Source organism: Anser cygnoides, chromosome 1 (genome assembly GCF_040182565.1).
Source record: "Anser cygnoides isolate HZ-2024a breed goose chromosome 1, Taihu_goose_T2T_genome, whole genome shotgun sequence".
Taxonomy (NCBI): domain Eukaryota; kingdom Metazoa; phylum Chordata; class Aves; order Anseriformes; family Anatidae; genus Anser; species Anser cygnoides.
In genome coordinates this window covers 105705517-105729467 of record NC_089873.1, presented here as the reverse complement: position 1 = coordinate 105729467, position 23951 = coordinate 105705517, and the positions used below count along the sequence as shown (strand labels likewise).

At 42.3% G+C, this 23951-nt stretch overlaps 1 long non-coding RNA gene across 2 annotated transcripts; it reads right to left on the bottom strand.

The window, feature by feature from the left end:
- Positions 1 to 21043: 21043 nt before the first annotated feature.
- Positions 21044 to 23698, bottom strand: LOC136786421 (uncharacterized). 2 transcript variants are annotated; one of them, XR_010825011.1, is made up of 3 exons: positions 23544 to 23698; positions 22714 to 22863; positions 21044 to 21920 (listed from the first exon to the last, which is right to left on the bottom strand). It is a non-coding gene; the product is annotated as an uncharacterized lncRNA (long non-coding RNA). The 2 variants fall into 2 exon arrangements; XR_010825012.1 differs by having other exon boundaries at positions 21044 to 21770.
- Between the last annotated feature and the right edge of the window lie 253 nt (positions 23699 to 23951).

Sequence of the window (23951 nt, the reverse complement as noted above, 5' to 3'; positions counted from 1 at the left end):
ATTTCTCTGGCAGTCTCCATCATTTAGACACATCAGCTGCATTTACTCCCTTTTAATTCAGCACCTCCAGCCCTACAATTGTGGCCAAATTCCCAGACCGCTTACACTGTGTTGTGTGTTGAAGCATATTTGGGGATCAAATGAGGCCTCTAGTCAAAACCTGAAGCTTTAGACTGTCTGTCCTCCAGGGAGGAAGCAGACTGGAGCAGCACCCCAGCTCTCCCAACCTAGGATCACAGCTCTCACCCTCATGCCCTAGAGCTGTGTCCTGTGCCTTTGAACCACTATGTACATTAGGCTTTTTCAAATTTTCTGCGTAGCAGGCAATGACAAACCTCACCTTCTTCTGAAGAATAACTGGGTATTAACATATATTCTCTACATGAGATGAATTTCTGCTCCTTCCCCACCATCCTACCATGTTTAATTTTAATTGATTAGCTATTAGAACTGAATACAGAAAATTGATACTTTCTGCACAAACTTGTGTTTCTAAGCACACTTAGTCTTGTTCTTCACAACTCAAAATAGTTTTTAGCAGGTCCTTTACCCTCTAAAAATTCTTGTTCACATCCACCCCCATCTTTATTCAGCTGACTTTTACATTTCTTAAAGTCAGAAATTAGATCCTACAACTGTCTTTGGTGGCCTTTTGTAGGTTTATTAGCTTACTTATACTTTCCTCTCCAAAAGCGGATTCTTATCACATCTTTCTAATACATCTTTCTCTTTCTCTCTTACAAAGGTTCCTGTGCAATTTGCTCCAAGGAGAACCAGATTTCTGAATCCACTGCAGTGATTCATCTCTATCATTACAAGACTCTCCTTAAAGGGAAATGTCCTTGGTTCTTCCCATGGAAAGCTTTCCTACCATGGGGCAACACTTGGAAGTCTCCAGAAACTCATCTCAGTGCTCTATAATCTACATCTTAACACATGCTTGTGAATCTACCTACTTCAATAGCAAATTAACTTTTTGGAAAGGAATCCATTGGGGGTGGGGGGAGGCAGTCAATGGCATTGTTTGCTAAATTTTCCCTCTGGCCATGGCAGCCCAGGGAGTGGCTTGTACTAAACCACAGCCCACGCGTACATTTGGCAGCAATCCTGTGGATTTACAGGATTCCTTCTAGATTTCTTCTTGCTGTTCAAACACCCTCCAGAGTATGTCACTGTGGGCCTCCTTAGTTCTTTAAGACTATTTATAGTGTTAAGAATAACTCTATGTAGACACAGAACTGCATTCAACCACATGGCAATAGGCAGCAAAACTACTCTGTCTTTGGAAATGAGGGCAGTTTGTGAGTCTACTGAAGTTTAACGCTGCTGAGCAGACAGGAGACATCCAGGGTAGACATGGCTACTATAACACTAGGATCACTGCAAGCAGTTTTCCCTCTGTTGTCTGGCTGCTCCGGTAGGAAGCCATTGGAAGTAGGAAATGCATTGTGCTCAAAGAACAGTAGTGCATTAGCGTGATAGGTAGTTGATGTATCAGAGAGTTGAGAACAAAGGATTTCTGGATTAATATAAACTCGTACATTGACTCCCATGACCTTGACCCTTATTACATTTTTGCCTATGTTTACTTGTCTGTGTTATAAGCATAATATTTATCTACCTTATCCCATCACTGTAATGTTTCATTGGATAAGGTCTGCACAATGTCATGTAACTGCAGGTTATTGTAGGATGGAGGTGGGAGACAGTAAAATGCCATTGAGATCAAAGAGAACAAGTGGCCAGTCTCACTAGTGGTAAGCTGGCAGGGTAACTGCTGATTCATGTCTGTTGAAAATCTGACCTCAGTGAAACAAAGGTGAAGAGTAGCAGAAAAGGAATAAAGGAAAGCAGGATTCCTTCAAGGGAAGGAGATGACCATGTTCAGATTGAATAATAAATAAATAAATAAACAAACAAACAAACAATATATTTACTTACCAGAAAAATAAAAGAGGAAAAGAAAGAAAGAAATGGAGAGGAAGAAGAAAAACCTCAAGCTTCAGAAAACTATCAGGAGATAGCACGGATAGCTTAGAAACAGAAGACATGAGAAATAGGGAAATGGTGGAAAGTAATTAGCTACAAAAGACATTTCTGACTGATGGTCCTTCAGAGCAGGAATTATTTTGTATTTTCCTTGTATAATGTCTTATGCAGCAGGGTCATGTTCTGACTTGGCTCTCCAATAATAACACAGTGCAAATGAAACAACAGTCTTCTAACATTCAGTAGCCACATCACCTAATTGTAATCACTGACAGAATAATATTTACGGTAATTTATCTTATTTATACATGTGATTTTTGTCCCTTAACAGCTGTCCTGTCATCACAGATGCTGAGAAAGATCTTGAATGACTGCTTCATTCTCTGTTGTCCATTTAATAAGTAGACACACTAAATTTTATTATCAAATCATTAGGGAAAAAGAGTTAAAATGCCTTCAGAGTGTGCACGTGACCTTCTAATTACCAGGAATCAAACTCACTACTGGATTGAAAGCATACTTGGTGCAATTGCCCCTTTAAACTTCAGGGTTTCTTGAAATGATAGTGGTAACATTACATAAATACTGAAATAATTTTTTCCAGTGTTTACTGAGGTGAAAAAAAAAAAAAAGGTAATGCATTTTGGAGAGCTGCATCACTCTGGAAGTGTTTCCTTTCAATGAACATTCCAGAGACCTTACTTCCTCCTGACACTTAGACAAGATTCTGGAGTAAGGGAAAGACACATGCAGTAAGAATTCAAAAATGTTTGCCCGATTTTAAAAAGCCACTTACGTGTCCAAATTCAACTGACACCACTAGCGCAATTCTAATGCATCTCCCACTGGTCTCAAATTAATCCTAACAGAAAAAAAGAGCAGATTTCAGATAACATTTACCATTTTTCAGACTCCCATTCTGCATCACTCCTAAACTGAGAACAATGTGACTTAACTCAGCCACCTACACCTATCTGCACACAGATGTTCCAGGTATTGAGAAAAGCTATAGGGCCAAATTTATGAGGGTACTTAATCCACTAGGTCACTGCTGTTAGAAATCTGCACCTGAGTGAATCAGACTTTACTCAGGCAGTTATTCTTTAACAGTAATTCAAATGCATCAGCAGAACAAGTTGGTTTATCTTTTTGTTAGGCTTTGACCCACTAAAACAATTACACATTTCATCATTAAGAAGGAATATATACCTATTACTTTCAATAGTAGTAGCCACAGAATATGTTGTTTTATGGCATCTTCTATTCATAGAGCTGTTTTATTGTCCAGTACCAATACCTGGAGAATGAGAATTATTCACATTACATAATTAAGAAAACTGTCTCCAAGCAGGATTAAATTACTGCTGTAGTATGCACAAAGTATTTAAGAGAGGTGTGGAACTCTTGGGCTGTTAAGTTTGCTCATTATAATCCCAGGCAAACTTGTCCTAAAATTCCTTCCTGTAACTCATCAAGCACCATCTTAATTAAACATCTCAGAGTTTTCTGCCACCATGCCTTCAATGTGGCGGAGCCTTAAACTGTAAAGCATGTTTATATGTTTTTATATATGGTTTGGCTTAAGCACAAAATTAAATCGTTTGGTGAGCTGGGTTTCAGGTTTCCTGCCACGTCTTTGGGAAGGGTAGGCATTCAAGCAGTACTGCCTCCACTTTGCTTAGAAATGCTGCTTCCTTGAGGTGACCTTGGTGGGAGGCATTGCTCTCCACTGGCCAGACCAGCTCCCTGAAAGGCAGGAGGCACAGCAGAGCTTTGCTGAGTACCCCCAGACATTGTTGAGTCACCCTTCACTCACTGTGTGGATCCCTGCCAACTGGCCACCTGAACTGCTCAGGCATTTTGCTAGCCAGGCACTGCTGCCTCCTGCATCTCAGCCTTCACATACCAAGCTGTTTGCAAGCATGTGAGTAATGCATGGCATTCCTCTGGTTAGTCCTCCCAGCCCCACCCCCCCAGTTTGCTGGAACTGAACTGACACTGAAAGCTTTTGCAGTAGGAAGAAATCCTTGGAGATCCTCATAGAGGTTCCTTTGGCTCAGTGCTGTTAAGAACAAAGGGGCTGAGTGCTATTTCTATTCCTGGCAGGGCCCCAGATTTGCGCAACATAAAGCAAGTCACTTAAGCTTTCCATACATTTTTTTCCCTTTGGGTGAATTCAGACAAAGTATCTCACCGTAGTATTGGGAATTCTGTGCTTTAATATCAGGGCAGTGCTTCAGGCTCTTCTGAAGGCTGCCACCGAAACATGAGCTGCTTCCCATATCGTGAGTTATGGGAGACTCACATGGCTCATGGGTAGAGCACCACCTTCCCAGTACTTCTCAGAAGCGATTCTGGTGCAAAAACAGTGAAAACTGAGATCAGAACTTGGTGTATCATGTTTTCTCTTCCTTCTCCTGAGCTGACATTAAACAGTAGCACTCCAGATTGTTCTGTCTTCTTGCCACTGCTGGAGTCCCTGCGGTTTTTAATCTTCAAGAAATATTCCTCACTCCTCATACAACCATGCAACTCCCAGCATAGATTTTTAGATGTATTCCAGTTACCTACATGTGCCTAAATGTCTTCAAATTCCTCTACTTCTCAGTATGTCCAGGTCCCCTGAACTCTAATGTGTTCAGGTTTACAGTACGCAGGAGTCTTTGGCTAAATAAGGAACCCACGTCTGCTCACAAATCCTACTAATACGCAACACTCTGGTGCCTGTCACAGAACTGCCCATCTCCTGCTCCCCAAATCCTCATTTGCCTATTCATGTAAAGCCCCAAACTGCATTTATTTCCTTCTGCTATATCACAGTGGAAACTCATGTTTATTTTTCTCCCTGGAGTCCCTCAGGATTGAATGCTTTTCGAGTTTCATTCTCCCACTAAATAGATTTCTGAGTATTTTCTCCCAGATGTAGGACAAGCTTCTTTTCTACTAATCATACTTCCAGCTCTTGCTGTACTCTGTCCATACCTATCACTGTGAAGTTGTATAATCTGCCGAAATTTTGATCTTCTTACTCATACCATCTAGCAATTACTTGCAGAAGATGTCTCAGTAGCTCAAAGCTGTCTTTGCATATCCATTCTGCACTGTAAGAGGCACCAGCACAACCTTGCAGTACTGCTTATCCACATACACTCCTTTACAGATACAGACACAACCAATTTTAAGAGCAGACACTCTCTGACCCTTATCTGACTCTGGTATATTCTAAGTACGACCCCTTGCACAACAATTTTCAGTTCCCTGTATGTATCTGTCTACCTAGTCAGACTGAATTTAGTTTTCACATCACTTCCAATACAAACACCATTTCAAGGCTCTGTCTCTCCTACATCTTTGTTCACTAGTTATGTGGGCAGGTTTGGGCAGGTTTATCTAAAAGACTGAGTTTTTTTTAATTGTACTTCAATTACGTGAGTTTCATGTTCTTTTAAAGCACTCAGTTGGGTGAGACTTTAGTTGGGATTCATTAAAGGAGAAATAAGGCCATACACATTTTTGTAGCTAGCCAAAATGCACAGGGGCTGGTTTTATGAGTAGATGTTCTCACTGGAACAGGCGGCGGGACAGAAGGAGCATACTTGAGCTCCACAGCATTCTGGCTTTTCTAAAATGAGGGTCAAAACTTGAGGGGTCCTCAGAAATGAACAGTCTGTACCATTTCCTTGATACAACACCCACAGGTCAGTTCTCCCTTCCCATATGTGAGTGCATGTCAGGCACCATGGCTCATTTTATGACCTGCAAAGTGACTGCATGCCTCAGTATGGAAGGGCAGGGGGTCAAGCCCTTAGTCCAACCCTGGCCAGCTGGCAACCCTTGTGATTCAGGTAGCCTGTGGGAAAGCTTGTACAGCCCACAGGGACTAGGTCTCTGACCCCTTTTCCTTTCTTGCTTTTTGTTGAACAGGTTCTCTCCCATCTCCCCACAGCTCTCTAGCAGAGTCCAGGCAGGCCTTCATACAATTGGCAGGCTCTGATCCAAGTACAGTGAGTGAGTGACACAGAGCATCTTGCATCTGACTGCACAAAGGAGCCAGCAACAATTTACGTAGAACAAGTTGGACCAGAGAACTTTCATCTCAACACAGCTGTCCTTGTCCAAGGTGAGGTGGATTACCTTCACTCACCCTGTGTAGTTCTTAAATGCTGCATCTTTCTTGCATAGGCAACATCCTTATGACAGAGGTACTTTCATACATTTTTGCTTGAAATGGCATGAAGATGGTTTGTGGAGACTCGTTTTCAGATCCCTCTCAAAGCGTTTGCCACATTATTTGCTTTCAGTAAGAGCTTTCAGCTCTTCTTAACTTCCCTATTCCCCCTGTACAATTTGTCCTGTCAGATGAGATGATGCAGGATGTGGTTCCAGCCTGCATGTCTCCAAAATGCAAGACAGATCCATCAGCTCTTTTCAGACATACTCCAACTTCTGCAGGAGCATCAGTAGGAATGTTGGGTTAAGGTGTTTACAGCAAACAAATGAAAGTGTTTGGAGGAACGAAATCAGGGTTCATTTGAGACAGACTTTTAAGGCACAAATACAGGAACAGAGATAAATTTGCAGTGCAGCTCTTCCTCTGCAGCAAACACACACGTGCATGCTTTCTCTGTTCAGTGAAAAAGCAGCAAAGCTGCATTGCCATCCCAGGGGGTTGCGCTGGGGTAAAAGTCTGGCCTCAGGTAGTTACTGCTGAAGCACTTGGAGCTCACCCTCCACCCCCTGCCTGGGGTAACCGCTTTCCCCCACAAGAACCCCTATTCCCCCTGTGCCGGTCCGTCCTGCCCTTGCATAAGGACACTCAAAGGCAGTGTGGGGCTCGTAGAGACCCTTGCAAAGCTTGGCAAAGCCGCGCAACAGGGAGGAGAAGAAGAGGAGGAGGAGGAAGAAGAGGAGGAGGAGGCATAGTCCCCGGGAGGGACGCCCAGCAGGCGGTGGCACCCAGCAGAGGGCAGCCATGCCCACGCTAATGTAGCTCCTGCTCGCAAGTCGTGGCCCTTATGAACCCTACCCCCCCCCCCCAAAAAAAAATAAAAAAATAAAAAAAACCACTGTCTGTAGGCTGGCAAGGAACCTGCACACCTAAACCTGCTCTCCTTTGCTCTGCAGCTGTAAGGGAGCCGTACGACCACCTAAGCTGTTAGGTCTGCTTGTGCTTGCCCACCCTTCACTGTGGGACCTCCTGCCATTTAAATAGCCATGCACAAGAAAGCTCTGGGATGAGGAAACACAGTGGGAGCATTTCCAAATGCCGTTCCCATTCAGGGGAAATTGGTTTTCTCAGAGAAGAAATAAAACCATGACCTAGTGGTTAATGTACACGCAGAGGAGTCAAGAAGTCAATTCTTATGTGGTTTGAACTGGTTCATTCATATCTAATTTAAACAGAAAGGGGAGGGTGGCTCATTTTCTGCTCAGTTAATCAAGAGACTGCAGAAGCTACTTCTTTTCCTCTGGGGATATTGATAAATGCTGGATTCAGCCCTATTGAACTAAATTGGTTAAATTGTTCCCTTCCATTTAAAGTAATTTTAAGAGACCCTTAGGTAAAATGGCCGAGGCAGCAGTGCTAAATCCCTGAAGCTTAAGTCCATTTGAAATATGATTCCAGCCCTGAACCACAGCTGATTCCAAACCTCAAGCCTCTGTTGTGTTCCATTATAGACAATTGGCCTGGCACTTACTGGTATATTACATATGAATATCGTAATATGCAAAACTTGACTAGAGATGATCCTGATATGTTTTTGTAGAACTGAAATTATCCCTACTGATGTCCAGGACTTCAGAGGTCTCTGTTGACCTAAATTATTCTGCGATTTTCTGACTGTATGGCCCACATCCTACCATTCATATACACACTATCTATATTGTGCAGGAAAGAGCTAGTGAGAATGACCTTCAGCCACTCCAAACACTTGTGCTGTGTCTCCCCATGCTTACAGTGCAGCCAAGGAACTGCTGAAGACCACTTCTCAGCCTAACAACTCTGTTAATAAAATGTTTAAGAAGTTCCTTTTGGGGTAAGGCAAAGGGAGCACAAGGGAAGAGCAGATCAACAGATCCTCTTAGGATTTTCAGGGGATCTGTAATAGAAGAAGGAGCACAAGACCCACACTGTCCCAAAGTATATAAGCACACTCATCCCCTCAGTGAGACTACTCACAGTGCTTAAAGCTAAGCACAGGCTTAGGTATTTAGCTGGATGAGAACTGTATGTCATATTCTAAGTGTGGATCTTGGAGTGTTTCTACAATCCTTAAAGAATGACTTGTCATGACAGCCAGGTAAGCATTAGTTTCCTCTTGACGGAAGCAGGAATAATTAAGATCTGTCTTGTGGTCTTTTAACTGCAATCCACCTTTCCTTAGAAACTATAACCTGGAATAATAAATGTTTAATTATAGGTAAAACATTGTGTTTAAAAAGAATATATGAACATTTGTAGGTCATGGAGTACCCAATAACTTGTCCATTTTCTTCTATTAATATCAGCTGGTTTTATAAAGGATATTTTTTTTTCCCTATAAACCTGACCTCACTTATAAGGACAATCACATGCAAAGCAGCAGAAGTGATCAGTAGACCAAAGTAAACTGATTAAATGAACTGATGAAAACTGGGTTCTAAATTCCACTACATTTTCTTAAAAGCTCCTCCTCTTGGAGGCATATGTGAACAGCTTACTGTGAGTTGTTATAGGATCACAGGACCTTATTCTCCTTTCACATCAGAGTAATTCTGAAGTAATTCCATTAAAGTGAGCAGAGTTACACTGATGTGAGATCACAATCAGTTAGAAATGGAAAATTCCTAATAGCTTATCCAGTTCATAACCCTAGGGCTAGAGTACAGTTACTCCTTGCACTAAAACCGTGTTTAATTCCTTAAAATATGAATAGTGGAAAATGGTGTTTGGGAGATGTTTTGGTCATTTGGTGGGGTTTCTTTGATTCCTCATCCAATTATTCTCTTGGGAAAATTCTTGGTTTTGACTGAAAGCCAAAACCTCAACTACATTGCCCAATAAATGAAATGCAAAATGAGGTAGATTGGCCATATTATGACAATGTAATTCTGAATGCCTTGCATGCCCTTTCTCCACTACTGGTTGTAGATCACGATTAGACTAGTGATACATGGAGGTTTAAGAGAAGTTGTTGTAAAGGGAAAGCAACATGGCAATCCTAGACATCTTGGTGTATCACCTCTATGGTAGAATTTCTCATATGCTTTGTTAGAACAAAAGTTGCACGGAATGCATTATTTTGTTAGAGACACTTGTGTATTTCAGTGAAGTGTCTAAATATTCTGAAGCACGAAGGTGGTTTTCACTAAATCCACTCTGCTTGAAACTCCTCTTCCTCCTGAAGAGTAATCTCAACAGAAACATTTTAACCAGACCTCATAGTGAAGTCATTTCAAACAGAAGAGAAACTCTCAGTTACATCTTAGGATTGATTATACATAGCTATTTCATTACTTTCATACGTGATGGTTTTCCCGATGTACTTGACATGTTTGCTGCAGGAAGGAAGCACAGCTTTCCTCTCTCCCTGCTTGCTTAGCACTGGAGATGTTTGCTAATAGACATTGCTGTAGAGGAGCCTGGTGCGTACCATTGTAGCATCTGCTGCTTCCCTTTCCTGAAGAGAACCCTACCAGCTGCTGCAGAGGAAGCTACTGAATTCCAAGCTTGACAACAGCACTCCAACTACAGAATTTGCTTTGTTAACAGTGTTAACAAAGGGTTAACACAGGTTAATAGGCACAGAGTTAATAGACACAGAAGTACTGAACTACTGGGTTTGACTTCCAAAACTGCTGGTCACCTCTGGCTCCAGCCTTGCCATTTCCCAGCATTTCACTGCAAGTCTCATGGTTCTTGTAGCTCAGGGGAAAGAGCTGATGTGAAAAAGATGGGGGTTCTAGCTAGTTCAGGGACACAGACCTACTCTTACAATATTATCATGTTGATACAGAGAAGGGTTTCCATGCAGCTGGGGCTTCTGTACATCACGAGACCATGCAGCCCTGATAGCAAGCATTCCTTGATGCTGTTGAGAAAATGCTTTACCTGAACATCTGATCCTTCCTGTTACAGTAGCATGCTTCTAGCCCTTTGGTGTGTGGTGAACTTGCCCACCTCCAAATGATGATAAGAACATGTAAAACAGAATGCACCATCATCAAAACAATGAGGTGCTGGCACAGGTGATGGAGCAGAGCCACTAGGGTAAGAATTCTACCTACCTGTAAGATGAGATTGATGTTGTTGTAAAGAGGACTGCATAACATGGTTACCTGCCACAAGAGGAGTGAAATCATTTGTGCATTCATCTTTTGTCCTGTATGTTCATGAACTATAAAATTATTAAGTCATGTGATTTCTAAGCAAAACCTAACTGGGAAGACTGACTTGGGTTGAAAAATAAAATTGTTACCACAGAGCAAATTGAGTTGTAGACTTTACAAATCAGGCCACCTGCTTAGATGCTAAACAAGGTTTCACAAGTTTGTTTTTTATGAATGAACCATTCATCTTACACCTTTAAAAGCTGGGGTCTAAAATCAATCTGCTTGCAAAAGCCATTGCTAAAGCGTGTGAGATAAATGTGACATTAAATCACACAAGCCACTAAACAGTCTGATACCATTTCCCTGTGAACAAAAAGCAGTAAGAAATCTCACAGCTGCTGTTCCTGCCCTTCAGCAACTTTTAATTTTTACTGATTGACACAACACCTACGCATCACATCATCCACAAGAGGCATCAGGTCTGTTTCAGGAAAAGCAAATTACTGGTTATTGTCAACAGCTGGCAGAAGCCACCAGGAACTGCTTCTTCATTCATTTGTTTTTCTCAGACACCTATAAAGAGCTGTCATCACATACCAAACAAAGTAAGCATCAGGCAATGTGTGTGTTTCAGTGCTGGTTTACAAGGTTTGTTTCTCCATGACTGGGAGACATATATTCAGGCATGTCAGCCACGACAAGGGAGCAAAGCAGGTACAAAGTGGGCTCAAGTACAACGTTTCAGAGTTGGTCGCATTTGAAGATCACTCTTGCAGTGGATGGCAATGGCAATGGGACACAGAGAAGAACCTGGACCTACTTGGACTAGGCGCGCTGCTTCATGAGAAGCTATGTGCAACCTTTCGATGAAGGCTGTTGCCTTCATAGCACTAGGTAATATTTGCACTTCACTGTGAACTGAGGGGGCAAAAGGTCTTGGCATGATGAAGTCAAGAGCTACTCCCTGATATTTTTTGCCCTGAGACAAACTGGCCTTTGTAGAAAGTGATATCCTTTACACCTACGCAGATATCTGATTAACATTTGAGGGAGTACTGTGAGTGTATGGGCTGGACACCTAGGATTTCCCTTGAGATATATGAAAAATGGCATATGAAAAAGAGTTTCATCATGTGTGTGCAAACCATTTTGACCAGTATTAAAGTCAGAAGGTGACATGAAATACAGCATATCTTTATGAATGCATTGTGCTGTAGTAGAGAAGATAAGTTTCGTTGAAGTAGCAGAGTGAGTTGTGGGTGAATGAAATACATTTTTTCATGCTGGAATGTGATCAGGATACCGGGTAAATGCCACTGCTGCTGAGAAAAGACCTGAGATGTTTCAGAAGCCATAAGTGGTTAGGAGCTTGGTTTCTCAGTCTTGTCCAAAATTCAGCAATGTTCATAGAACAGCCCCCATTAGCACCACAGTCGGTTCAACACTGACTCAGGGGGAAGAATGCTACCCACTGAGTCACCAGCCCTGCTTCCTCCAGCACTGGCTTCTCTCTGCTGGTTATCCACTCAGGCCCAAACATGCTTAGCTTACAAGAGCTAACAAGACTGCAGCCCTGAGAAGGCTGGGTGGCATAGAATAAAAGCCTTGTGGATGCCAATGTGTCAAGGTAACCCACAGTAAAGTTTCTATTTCTGAGGTTTGTTGTTTGATTTGTGGTATAAACACCATACTCACCTCAAGGAGACACAGCACACTGTAGATTTTCATCTCCACTTCCCAGCACCTCCACAAGCATGGCTTACACGAGGGCTGCATTGAGCCCAAGCTTGTGCCATGCAGAAGAAGGATTCAGTTGCATAGGAATACATCTGTCTCCCATCCCTCTCCTCTGGAAATGTCTGAACCTCACAGAAAGGAAGAGGGAAAGCACAAAACCCATGCTATGTTTGATCTGAACTGTGCTTAGTCTATATCTTTTCCTTGAAACTATGCTGAACACATTTGGGGTGGTAAGAATTGAGCTTGAGCTAGAAATAGAAGGTCTATCTTTAACATATGGCCCTAACACAAAAGAAAATCACAGTGGCCCCTCGAACTTAGGAAGTTTTGCTTGGATATGCATTCCAAATTTATCAGATTTTTCTCATCTTCAGCCTCCAAAGAAAAAATCTTCTTAGATATGGTATACTTGCATGCCCAGCAGACTGGACCCAGAAACATACTTTGGTTTTAAATTAAAAAAAAAAAAAATTAAAAAGAAAATCCTCAACTTACACACGTCATGCACATGTAAGTAATTTGCAGTCTTCAAGTACTAACCCTTCACAGCCTGAAGCAGGGGCAAGGTCCTTCTCTATTCTCACAGGGTCTCTTGTCATTATGCAAGCTTTCATTCTGAAACTCAAACTCACATGAAAAATACTCAGGTTAGTGAATTTGAAACTCAGCCCGAGCAGCACAAATGAAAACTCTGTCTATTAACCCATTCTTGTTCCTCCTCTCAAGAGCAGACTGCTTATTCTCACAACAGCCCAGAACATCCTACCATATCTGAAATTTTCTGCTGGAATGACAATTTGCTTTCAGTTCCCCAGATTGTATTCACATGTCTCTGGCCCATGCACTCAAACCTGTATCCTTCCATGTCATCGAAGAGAGAAGGTGAAAAGAAGATTCCTTGATCTTCACAACTACTTTTCTGCACTTCTCAATGTATGACCACATGTAGCGACCTCAAATGCTAAAGGATGCGCTTCTGACCGAGCAGTCCCTGGGCAAGATGCTTCTGCTGTTGGCTGGTGAACTAGAGATGGTGAAGAGCTCTTAGGGCAAGTTCCAACAGATGGAAGACAAAGGGTAACGTGGGGTTAAAGCTTGCAGGAGCCCAGTGTCAAAGTGCTTCCAGGAAGGTTTAAAAGAATATCACAGCAGTAAAGCAAAGGGAGCAAAGTGGTTTAATAGGCTAACTAAAGGATGGACTGAAACAGACATCAGCTCTGTCAACAGGTTGCTTCATGGCTTTGGTCACACTAGTCATTATTTCTGCCTGTATTTTTTTCACACGCAAAATGGATATAATAAGACTTATTGAGCACTTGCAGTATCATGAGGAAAAATTGGTTAGCCTTTTTAAAGCCCTATGGAATACGTTCTGTAAGACTGACAGCAGACCATAATATCTAAGGAGAAGGCAAGGTAATTAAAGCACAAATATGGTGGCAGAAAGAAAAAAAAAATTGAATCAGAAAGGAACAGCTATTATTAGAGATGCCTAAGTGATGGACAAAAAAAAAAAAAAGAGGGAATTAATACAATAAGGAAAGACAACAAGTTTCAATCAAGAGAAATAAATACTACTAATAAAAAAGCACTAGCAAATATGAAGAAAAAGAAAAAGCAGTGTGAGAAGACCTGAGTTAAGAAGGAAGAAGTAAGTGTTGGTTTTCCTTAGTACCACCTAAGATTTTTAAAAAATAGACACCTTAAATAGCCACTTTAGTGTTACAACCTGAGTACCAGTCAGTGTGTTGCATGTGAGAAGCAGAGGATAGAAAATAGAAAAAAAAAAAAAAAAAAAACAAATAAGAGATAAGCAGAAAAAAAAAATCAGTTGAATGTAAAATTTTTAAGACTTTTTAATTATTATGTCAGTAGCCATGGTTTTCTTGAGGAAGGCAATGTTTTTTGTTAAAACTGCTTTTCAACAAAAATCTTCAGTGTTGGTCAGAAAGAAGAACATAAAATCTAAGTGCAATAATTCAAAACCTTTCTGTGTTATACTTGAAACGACCCCCTTTTTTTTTTTTCTTATGAAAACCTGATGTTTCTGTGGGAAAATCATCACTTCCCAGACACCTCTATTTTTAGGCCTGTGTTCTCAATTAGCCTGGTATTCATTTTCAGTATGCCTCTCTGCAGTGTTGCAGCAATATAGTATACCAAAGGGTTACAAAGAAGCCTACCTGGTATTAAAAATCTACACCCATGATTTTCAATGCCACTGCTTTCTTTTTAACCTTCCCTTTATCTCTCTGCATTTGGGAAGACATGCATGGGATGTCAAATCTTCCAGTGAGAACTTTCCATGGCACAAAATCATGATGGGAAAGAAAACATGCAATAAAAGCACAATGCACAAGAATAACCTTAGTAAGGCTGAATCCTGACGTGTGCCTTGGATATGTGATTGAACCCCAGATCATCCACTAGTAATCCTCCTGCTTTTGCTTGTACATGTCTGAAACATTGGCTAAACTGACTGTTCTGGGAGAGACTCTGTAATGACTCCTTAACTGTCAGAACAGACAATTGCATTGGTAAATGTAAATAAGTCACTTTGAGCATATCTGTTGCTTTCTGCCTACAGAAGTTTGTCTTAGTGGCACTGGTCCCATTTACAAGCTTTGCGCTTGAGGGAATAAGAAAAGCTGCCCAGATCATCATGGGAAAGTTTATACACAGAGCAGCTCAGCCAGCAAAGTGCTTGGCTCGACACGCTGCAAGCACAGAGGCTGCCCATGGATCCGTCTCCAAAGGCATTCAGCCTCTGCCCAGCTCGGCTGACTACAGCCGTGGATCTGCTCCCTCTGCTCCAGCACCTGCCCCGTGCTGCTGACTGGGGCACAGCAGCCACTGGAGGGGTAGGAGCTTGCCCTGCAAGCAGGCAGGCTGCTCGTGTCCAGGGAATCTCCCAGGGGCCAGATCTTGACGCTGTTCCTCATCCCGTAGGGTGTGACTGCCAAGTGCTCGTCCCACTGAGGTGGCTGAGGAGAGCCAGGACGGGGACCAGCAGCTGGTCACCCTGCAAGTCCTCATGTTCCAAAGGGCTTGAATGTTTTGGTGGACACATGTATCAGCCAGGCCAATGTCTCAGGAAGACTCTTTCTGCTGGGTAGGTGAATATCCAGAATCCCATGGGGTTTGGCATCATCATTAACTCTCTGACTGTACAGGACCCTCTTCACTGGGCAGCCACAGGCCAAAGCCCCTAGCTGGCACTGAAAGGAAGACCACAACTGGGTGTTAGAGGTTCCCCGCTGTGATGGAAACTTAGGGATCACCTGGCACAACTGAGCTCTTATATTTGTAATCATTCCTGTTGCTATGGCCACTGCATGTGGGTATAAATCTTTCCCAAGTGACATTACTATGGGAGAGTAGGGTGTAGCCCAGGAAAGGGTACTGTTTGATTGATATGATTTTTTTTCATGACCTGTCCAGGTCTCTGAGTTTACCCATTCAGTTGCTTTTGCAAAAAAATTTCCTCATGACAGAGCGCTCGTATATTTAGTAATAATATTTAACATCTATATTGGACTCTGTGTCCAAGTGCTATACAAACACAAACCCATTCATCTTATTTTTTATCTCATGACAGTTATCTGCAGTGCTGAGTTGGTTTGATCCCCACCTCAGAGACCTTTTAACAGTGGAATTGTTACCAGACAAATTTCCCATCTAAATCACCACTAAGGACTGATAGCTAGGCTCCCCCACTCTCGGTTTTAATCAGTGACTCCTGTAACTTCAGTGAAAGGCCTCTAGGTTTCTGCTGCTGAAGATAGGAAAAATAAAATCTTGGAGACAATTTTATTTTAGTTTGTTTTCACCATGAAGGTGTTCACTGAGAGCACACTGTTCTCACAATTACAGATAGACTTGCCATTTGCTCATGGGAAATGGAGTCAGGCATCTCTGTACTAAATCTACTCATAGGCAATAGGGAGGTAAGCCTAACACAGGTCCGATCTGTAATGTTCCTACTCTTTCTCCACTTGCTGTCGTCAAATTTATTCATACCTCCCTGGACCAATTCAAAATAAGTTACTAGGACTGCAAAAATAGATTAATAAGCAGAGACTTGGAGTTCAAAACATTTAGAGATTAAAGTGAGAATTTTTCTCCAAGCTGAGCTGAGTTAAAGCATGAAAGAACATTGAAACTAGCAGCAGATGTTGTATAAAGAGGGAGGACATGAGGCAGAGATTAGGCACCTCCTAAATGTGGTCTAAAGCCTGTATACTTTCTTTGCAGCTATCTTCAGCCTGGCTAAGACTGAACACGGCGGTAAAAAAAAGCAGTATGATAAATGGGAGGAAATCCATAGGTATGGAAAGTGTTTTACCCACAGCAAAAGTAAACTTGATGAAGCTCAGTGCACCAGAACTGGCAGGAACAGTTAAACTGTGCCCAAAAATGGTGCTAATAATAGGATGTAATAATTCACTGTAAAGTTTAAGGCCATATATTTTGAGAATTTTTACTCTAAATTGGTAGGTCATTAGTTACGAATGAGTAATAACAGTTTCTGTAGCAGGCACTGTTAGGAGGTCTTCCTGCATACTGAATGCAGCTCTGGTCACTCAAGTCCACTGCTGACGAACTCAGACTGGAAGAGATGCAGAAAATGACTTCAATGCAAGTATACATGGAGTGGCTGCACAGAAAGAGAAAAAAAAAGAGTAATTTTCAAAAAGAAGTAGGTCCTGAGTATTGGAACCATTATAAGATTGATAATTTCTGAAAGGTCAACTGAGTTAGCTCTATCAAAGGAAATTAAAGGAAATTAAGACAAATGGAACAAATGATCTCACATAGCAAAGCCAACAGAAAATGGCTTATTTAGCTAATGACTTTCCTTTCTGAAAACATGGGAAAGAGAAGAGCTGTTCAAACTAAAGACAATGTTTGCTCAGAGCAATGTGTATAAGCTACCCTTAGAGAAATATATGCAGGAAGTAGAAGAATGTTTCAAACCATCAGAGGAAGGAAGTTTTGGAAGAGCTTTCAAGAGGAGCAGCAGGAGAGAACTTTCTACCCAATTTGAAAAAGAGATTGATCAATGTATGAAAGGAATTACAGTATGTGGTTTCCCATGACATCTGAAAATAGGACCCAGCAACTTTGGATGTAATTTACAGATTTATTTCTCATGTTCCTCCTCTCTCCCTGCCACCCCAGATATTTTCAAATTAAATAATGATTTAAAATCATGGTCTGTAGTATTAATGTTGACCACATGACAGATAGGAATAGGAAAAAATGCTCCAAGCTTAAGTTTTCAACAAATTTCTTCATTTAACCTTAAGAATGAGAAAACACATAGGGAGGATCTCTCAGTAACCATCACCTCTCCCGTCACATTGTCTGTCTTCAGAACCCTGCTTCACAGCAGCAAAATGAAAGAAATCAGCACCATAGTTACTGTCCCTTAAGCAACTTCCAAGAAATTTATCAGTACTGAAATGAAGCAAACCACTTCATATAATGCCGTGTAGCCTGGTTCCAGCAACTCCTAGGGTTGCCAAAAACATCAGCTCTGCGGTACAGGTAGGCTTCTAAGCAAGGCCAACACATGCTTTTAGAAAACATATTTGGAGATTTTTCCTGGGAGTTCTTTTGCAACCTACTACCCCCAGTTTTTGTTACCTGAAACATCACTCAGAGATGGGAGATAATTCACAGGGCATTTTCATACTCCACTATTTTATTAAAAGCTCTTGTGAACTTATCAAGATACTTTCACCAGATTGTTACCAGATTCACCCAGCACATCACTATTATTCTCCAGAAGAAAAGTGTGTTTGGCACCAAAATTAGCATTTAAAACACTATCACACCTGCTTCTGCTGGTACCAACTGCCTGTAAGATTCATGAAGTCTTCTGAGGAAACTACTTCTGGATATTGTGTGCTCTCCAAATGAGGTTTTTGTGACTGAAGGCAAACGAATTTTTATGCTGCTATTGCCATTTCAGTGTCTTTGGTGCGCATGTTGTGTCTTTACCAGATTTACTGTGGTTTCTTCCTGCTTCCTTTCTTTAGGGGAAAAACTGATCTGGAGAGAGGAATTGGGAATAAGAAACATTCAAACTCCAGCACGAACACTGCATTGCAGTGCTTCCAACTCCAAATATTCGGTTGACTTATCCAACAAAAAGAAAATGCCTTTATGATTTTCACTTAGTAATTTCACAGCAGAGAGCAAGAACCAAAGCTCCAGAAAGAGCTATTTGTTAGCGCCTGGCCTTGCAACATCTGGACGCAGGTTACCCAGTGGGTTTGAAGCAGTTTGCCTTCCACCACACCCACTTTCTCTATGATATCCTGTTAATGCATGTCTCTGACCTTTACTGTCAAAATCCATCTGCTGAATTTCAGACCCGTGGGCTCCTCAGACAGCCTTCGCTTTTCAGGGTGTTCTTGGGTGACTGTCCCGGTGGTACAGTGCTGTGGGGAGCACTTGTTTCTGACTTTTCTGCTGTGTTTGCTGTTTGTATTTTGCAAGACACAATTTATCAGACGCATCTAACCATAGTGCATTATAGAAATGAATGTGTAAATTTTAAAAATTGCTTTATGAGGAAAACAAAGCCTGTAGTGACTGATTCAGTACCTCAGCCTATTTCTTCCTGAGACAGGCCCTGTCTTTTTGTTCAAATCATTGACTTGTGTCTCTGCTAAGCACAGCAGTTCTCCCCTAGGGCCAGCAGGACTCCTTATGGCTTCCACATGGTACTTGTAGTTCAAAACTCTAATGGTCATCCCTGAAAGGGCATATCCACTGCACTTAAAACATAAACGTGGAGTTTCCCATGTCCAACTCTCCTGCCAGAATTTAAGACAACAGTTTTAACAACTCTACAGAAGGCTGCTCTCACTGCTGGTTGCTTCCAGCCAAATCAGACACTGATCTGTGGGATCACAAGCAAGAAAGCTTGTACAAAACGATCTCCCAGTTTGTCAGACCCAGGTTTGTGACAGCTTTGGTCAACTTCCCCTAAGAGCCTGGGGCTAAGCTCTGCCTGGGAGCCTTGAACTTCACCAGCCGGTTACAGCAGAGGTTCCCCCACTTTAGGAGGCGATGCCGTGCCCAGCCTTGGTGTGCGTGTGTCCAAGCCTGGAGAAGGAGGCTGGTACCACAACCAGGCACCATCTGCTGTAGCCTACCTTCAGCTGCCAACTGTGTTTTCAGTGCCCACGGGGATGTGAAACTGCTGTTTGCACACAAGGTGTAACTGTTTGACAGCCCAGCCTACTACGTCCTTGTTGCTCCACGTAGTACTGTTATTGCTGTCCCAGCCTTTGATAAGGCTAGGGCCTCAGATAGCTACTGTACTTTTAAGTCTGCCTCCAAATAAGCGGCTACCTTTCATCTCTGTTTTATTGCCAAGGACAGAGACAGACAAGCCAGACCACTGGCTGGCTAATAAGTAATAGGGAACTTTGCTGAGTCCCACGGTCCTCCTGTTCTGGTGATATATTTTTAATACATAGAGATTTATACTTATAGATTTTTTCTATCTATAGCCCCTACAGTGTGAGCAGCAGGCAGGGGCCAGCACGTGGTGCATGCATATGCCAGAGGAAATGCATGTCTGCAAGGGGACTCAGCTGTAACTGAGTAACTTGACAGGTAGAACAAACTCTTTCAGCCCTTTGCTCTTTCCAGTCCCCAAATATGACAGCTTAATCATTTTCTAGACACAAAATGTCACCGAGATAAAGCAAAGTTTATAAAGGAGGACTGGTCACATGACAGAAAAAAATCTGGTAATATATCAAAGCAAAGAAACTCAAAGTTCAGGAAACATTTGTTTTCCTCAGAGCTTCCCCCTTTCCTCTCTCTCAGCACTCAGAGGATGAGAGAGGCTGGAAATTCAGCCTGAAGGTTCCTTAAACAAATATAGCTCTGTCCTTTACATCACCATACGGCTCACCATCAACGCCACATTTGGTAAACTGTGAAAATTGAAACCCAGTTGCTTTGTTCCAGCTATTCAAAGGTACATAGGCACTGAAATCTTGCTGAAATAAACTGAACTGGCAGCTTCCTGTGACGGTTATAATGGCTTATAGCTTTACATGGCTTATGGAATAGTCAGACCCATTCAAATTTGGACAAGTTTTTCTCTCCACCAGAGTGAATGTGAACATGTTAATGTTTTCAAAGCTGCGTTTCAGCTGGCAGAAGCAGTGCTGTGCCATGCAGGATGGGGTTATGGCATTGCACCTCCCTTGAGGGGACATGACTTAAAACTCAGCACAGGCTCCTCAGGCTCTCTCCTCTGATAATCATCGTACAGATCTGGTTTGTGTGGCTAAATTTCAGCTGGAACCTAGGGTCAGCTTTCACCCTCATGTGCGTATCATGGTTGAAGTGACCCACATGAAAAGCGGCTACACTAAAATCAGCTTAGGCAGGAGGCAATTCTGGCCTTCCACGTTTCAGGCTGTGCTGTTTGAGTTTTTTTGCTGCCTGGCCAACTATTGTGTTAGACGCTGTGCAATGAATAAATAAATAGGAGAAAGAGCCAAAGAGGAGGAGTTTGTTCTTCCAAGCAACGCATGGCCTTCTTTCAGTTACAGCACAGTGTTTATTATCTACCTTGAGAGGACAAGGGTTGCTTTTTCAAAACTACATAATTACGTGCATAGACTATATGAAACCATCCCTGACCTCTAACATAATAAGTCATGTGGTTTCTTGTAAGTGCTTTTTGGGTGCTTGAGTGAATCACCAAATTTTGAGGTTTGTCATCAGTAATTTTTGGTAACACATTTTAGCCAACAGCATGATTACCCATAGTTGTTTGCTTTTCATTTTACATTCCTTTAGCAGAAGACCCTTGTGGGGTGGCGGCTTTCTACAGCTGAAAGTCTGAATGGTAAGACCGGCCTTTCTATGCACATTTATTTGTAACATGTTAGTGTCTGGAAAAAGCCCTGAGGCCCGTACAAACTCACCGGAGGATGCAGTCCCAGCCCTGGAGAACTTTCATTCTCAATCAAGAGGGAGAAGGTGTGGGAAAAATGTTCAGCGCACAAGTGAAGCTATGAGAACATGGATAATTAACCCCATCAGCCATCACTTTCCAGAAGTATTTAGATGCTCAGAGAGGTATCAGACACTGATACAAATGCACCATAAAAATGCACAATACAATACATTAATTGTGCTGCGTGCTTAACTTCTGTGGAGGATTATCAGAACTTAGGTGCCTTTTTCCTTTTGTATGTCACCACTGTGCCTAGGCACATAGTTAGATACCTCATAGCTTTTATTAAGCCTGCATCTTTTTTTTTTCTTTCCTTTTTTTTAATATATATGTAATTTCTGAAAGTTGTGATTTCATAGCTTTATACTAGAAAGATAATCCCTGACAAAGGCGTTGCTGGAGGTGGAGAAAAGATGAGAAGGGGATATAGAAGTGGTGCAGAAGAGAAAATAAAAATGAGAGGGAAGAAGTAAAAAGAGCAAGAAGAAGAGGGTGGTTAGGATGTGGTTTGCAATGAAAGCGGGCCTGAGCAGCTGATTGTTTTCAGCAACAGAGAGGAGCAGGATAAAGGAATCAGGACCAAAGGCAGTGCAGGGAAAACAAAGAAAGTACCTCAAGTCCAGGTGAGTCCTGAGACTAACAGGTCAGTTTTATTGGCTTTCTGCAGCCCAGGCCACTGCCTGGTCTTAGGAATGGCTGCAAGCTTCACAGTGATAACAAAATCTCCCACCTGCAATGAAGACAAATACAGCAGGCTGCGCAGCAGAGACAAATGCACGTTCTTGCACCTCCAGCCCTGCATCTACCTGCAGTGACTCCTCTCATTTCTTTTCTCCGAGGAACGTTTCACGCTGTGGCAGACTGATACGGATTGTATTTGCTGTAGAAACACAAGTGTCCAAAAAAACCACAGGTCCATCCCCAAGAATTGCATCATTACCTCAAAAGTGTGAATGACCCCACTTTTCACAAGCAGAAGCCTAGAGTTTGCCGTCTTGTAGAAGATATTTGGGATGGGGAAAGGGGGACTTCTGAGAAAGGCAAGCTGTTGTAAGCAGGGACTCATGGAAGTCCCAGCCCATACCACAGCTTTGAAGCACTGCCATTTGAAGCCTCTAACTCCACAAGTGCCTGGCTCTCCCCCTAGCAGGTTCAGGCAAGGTGCCAAGGTTCAGGCTGGGAAAAGGCAGAGGGGACCCATCAGTTCTGTGTGAGAGGATGGTAGACATGCATACCTGAGGTATGGAAGTGCTTTGCTTAGCACATGTTCAAGCTGGAAAATGCATACAGTATATCTTTGGTCTCAGTGCTGATGAGAGAAGGATAGAAGCCACCACCTAATGCATAACCAGACTCCTCTCATAGAAAGAGCACACAGACCTGTAGGCCCCATGCTCTGCTCCCCCTGCAAGGGCTTTCCAGGCAGTGGAGCCAGGCAATGCAGCAACCGTGACAGTTTTGGATAAAGGCCAAGCACCACTTGAAGGTTTTCATCCAGGTGACTTTTTGCTCAGCCAAACTTTGCTCTTTCTCTCTTTCTCTCTCTCTTTCTTTCTTTCCCTCTAATATTCTGTGTTAAATCAGACTAACCCCAGTATCAGCCTAGCAGAGTGGAGCATTTGTTGACAGAGAAATGAAAATTTTCCTCCTGAGAAAGGGGAATAAAACTTCACCTGCAGAGTTGAATTGTGAAGAGCCATGTTTTTCTTCCAATGCTGTGCCTAGGCTGGGTGGTGAGGATCATCCTGGAAACCAGAAGCATTGAACACAGCCAGGAACAATTCCAAGTACAGACTGCAGAGTAAGTCTGTTCACATCAAGCACTGGAAGGCAAATAAAGCACAGACAATGCTTAAAAACTCCCACCCTGTTCTTTCTTGTGCCTTGATAAAAGAAAATGAGAAGCTAAAGAACTATAACAATTTCTCCTCTTGTAGTCATTTTCCCTTCTCTGCTCCACACAAACAAACAAACAAAACAAATCAAAAAGGTCTTGTTTAAAATTGATCAAATCAGGACAAGGAGATGTTACTGGAGATTTAACCACTGTGATTTTATTTTTGAAATTTCTGTAAAAAGTAGAATATCTGAGTTGGAAGGGACCCACAAGGATCATTGAGTCCAACTCCTAGTTGTACTTTACTCCAAGTAAAGTACACATGCATTACATTCACAGAGACTGTCCCCTCCCTTTCTGCCAGGCTTGCTCTCCCCTCAGTGTATTATGAACAGAGCCTTAGCCACACACAGGACTTGGCCAGCTAGTCACTGACTTTCACCCCTTGATGCTTTCTTGATCTCCTGTAACTCACTGTTGATCATATTGTGTTGTTTTTAAGTAACTGTATGTGTGGGTGCGTATTAGCTGTTAAAAAGCAGTTTACATACCTTAGCTGCACTCGGCCAAGAAGCACACACATAACCCAACCCAATAAATCACAGCAATAGGAAAACAAAGAGGGGGCAAAGAGGAGGCGCGGAGCCGTGGCTGCAGGGTACTCACACTGCCTTTGGAGCATGCCAACCTGTTGCCAGAGCTGCCAGATCCAGCTGTGCCTAGGTCTTGCTCCAGGAGATGTCTTCCAGGACAAGTGACAGCCAGAGCCTTGGTGGAGCATGGCTTCAGCTAAAAGAAATATTTTCAAAAAAATAGTACTCTCTTCTTCCAACGCTGCCCCAATTCTGCTCCAATGTAGATTTTGTTATCCAGCCTGCTCCCATTAGTAGTTTCTTCTGGACCCATAAAAAATGGTACATAGAAAGAATATACTGTCCTGACAGAAGGACCAAGCTCTTTCAAGAAAAAAGACAAGAGGAAGAAAGAAACTACTTATTCCAAGCAAATTTGCCACCAGTCTTCCCTAGGGTAGATAATAATTGGAGTGAGCATAGCTACGAGTTTACAGATTTG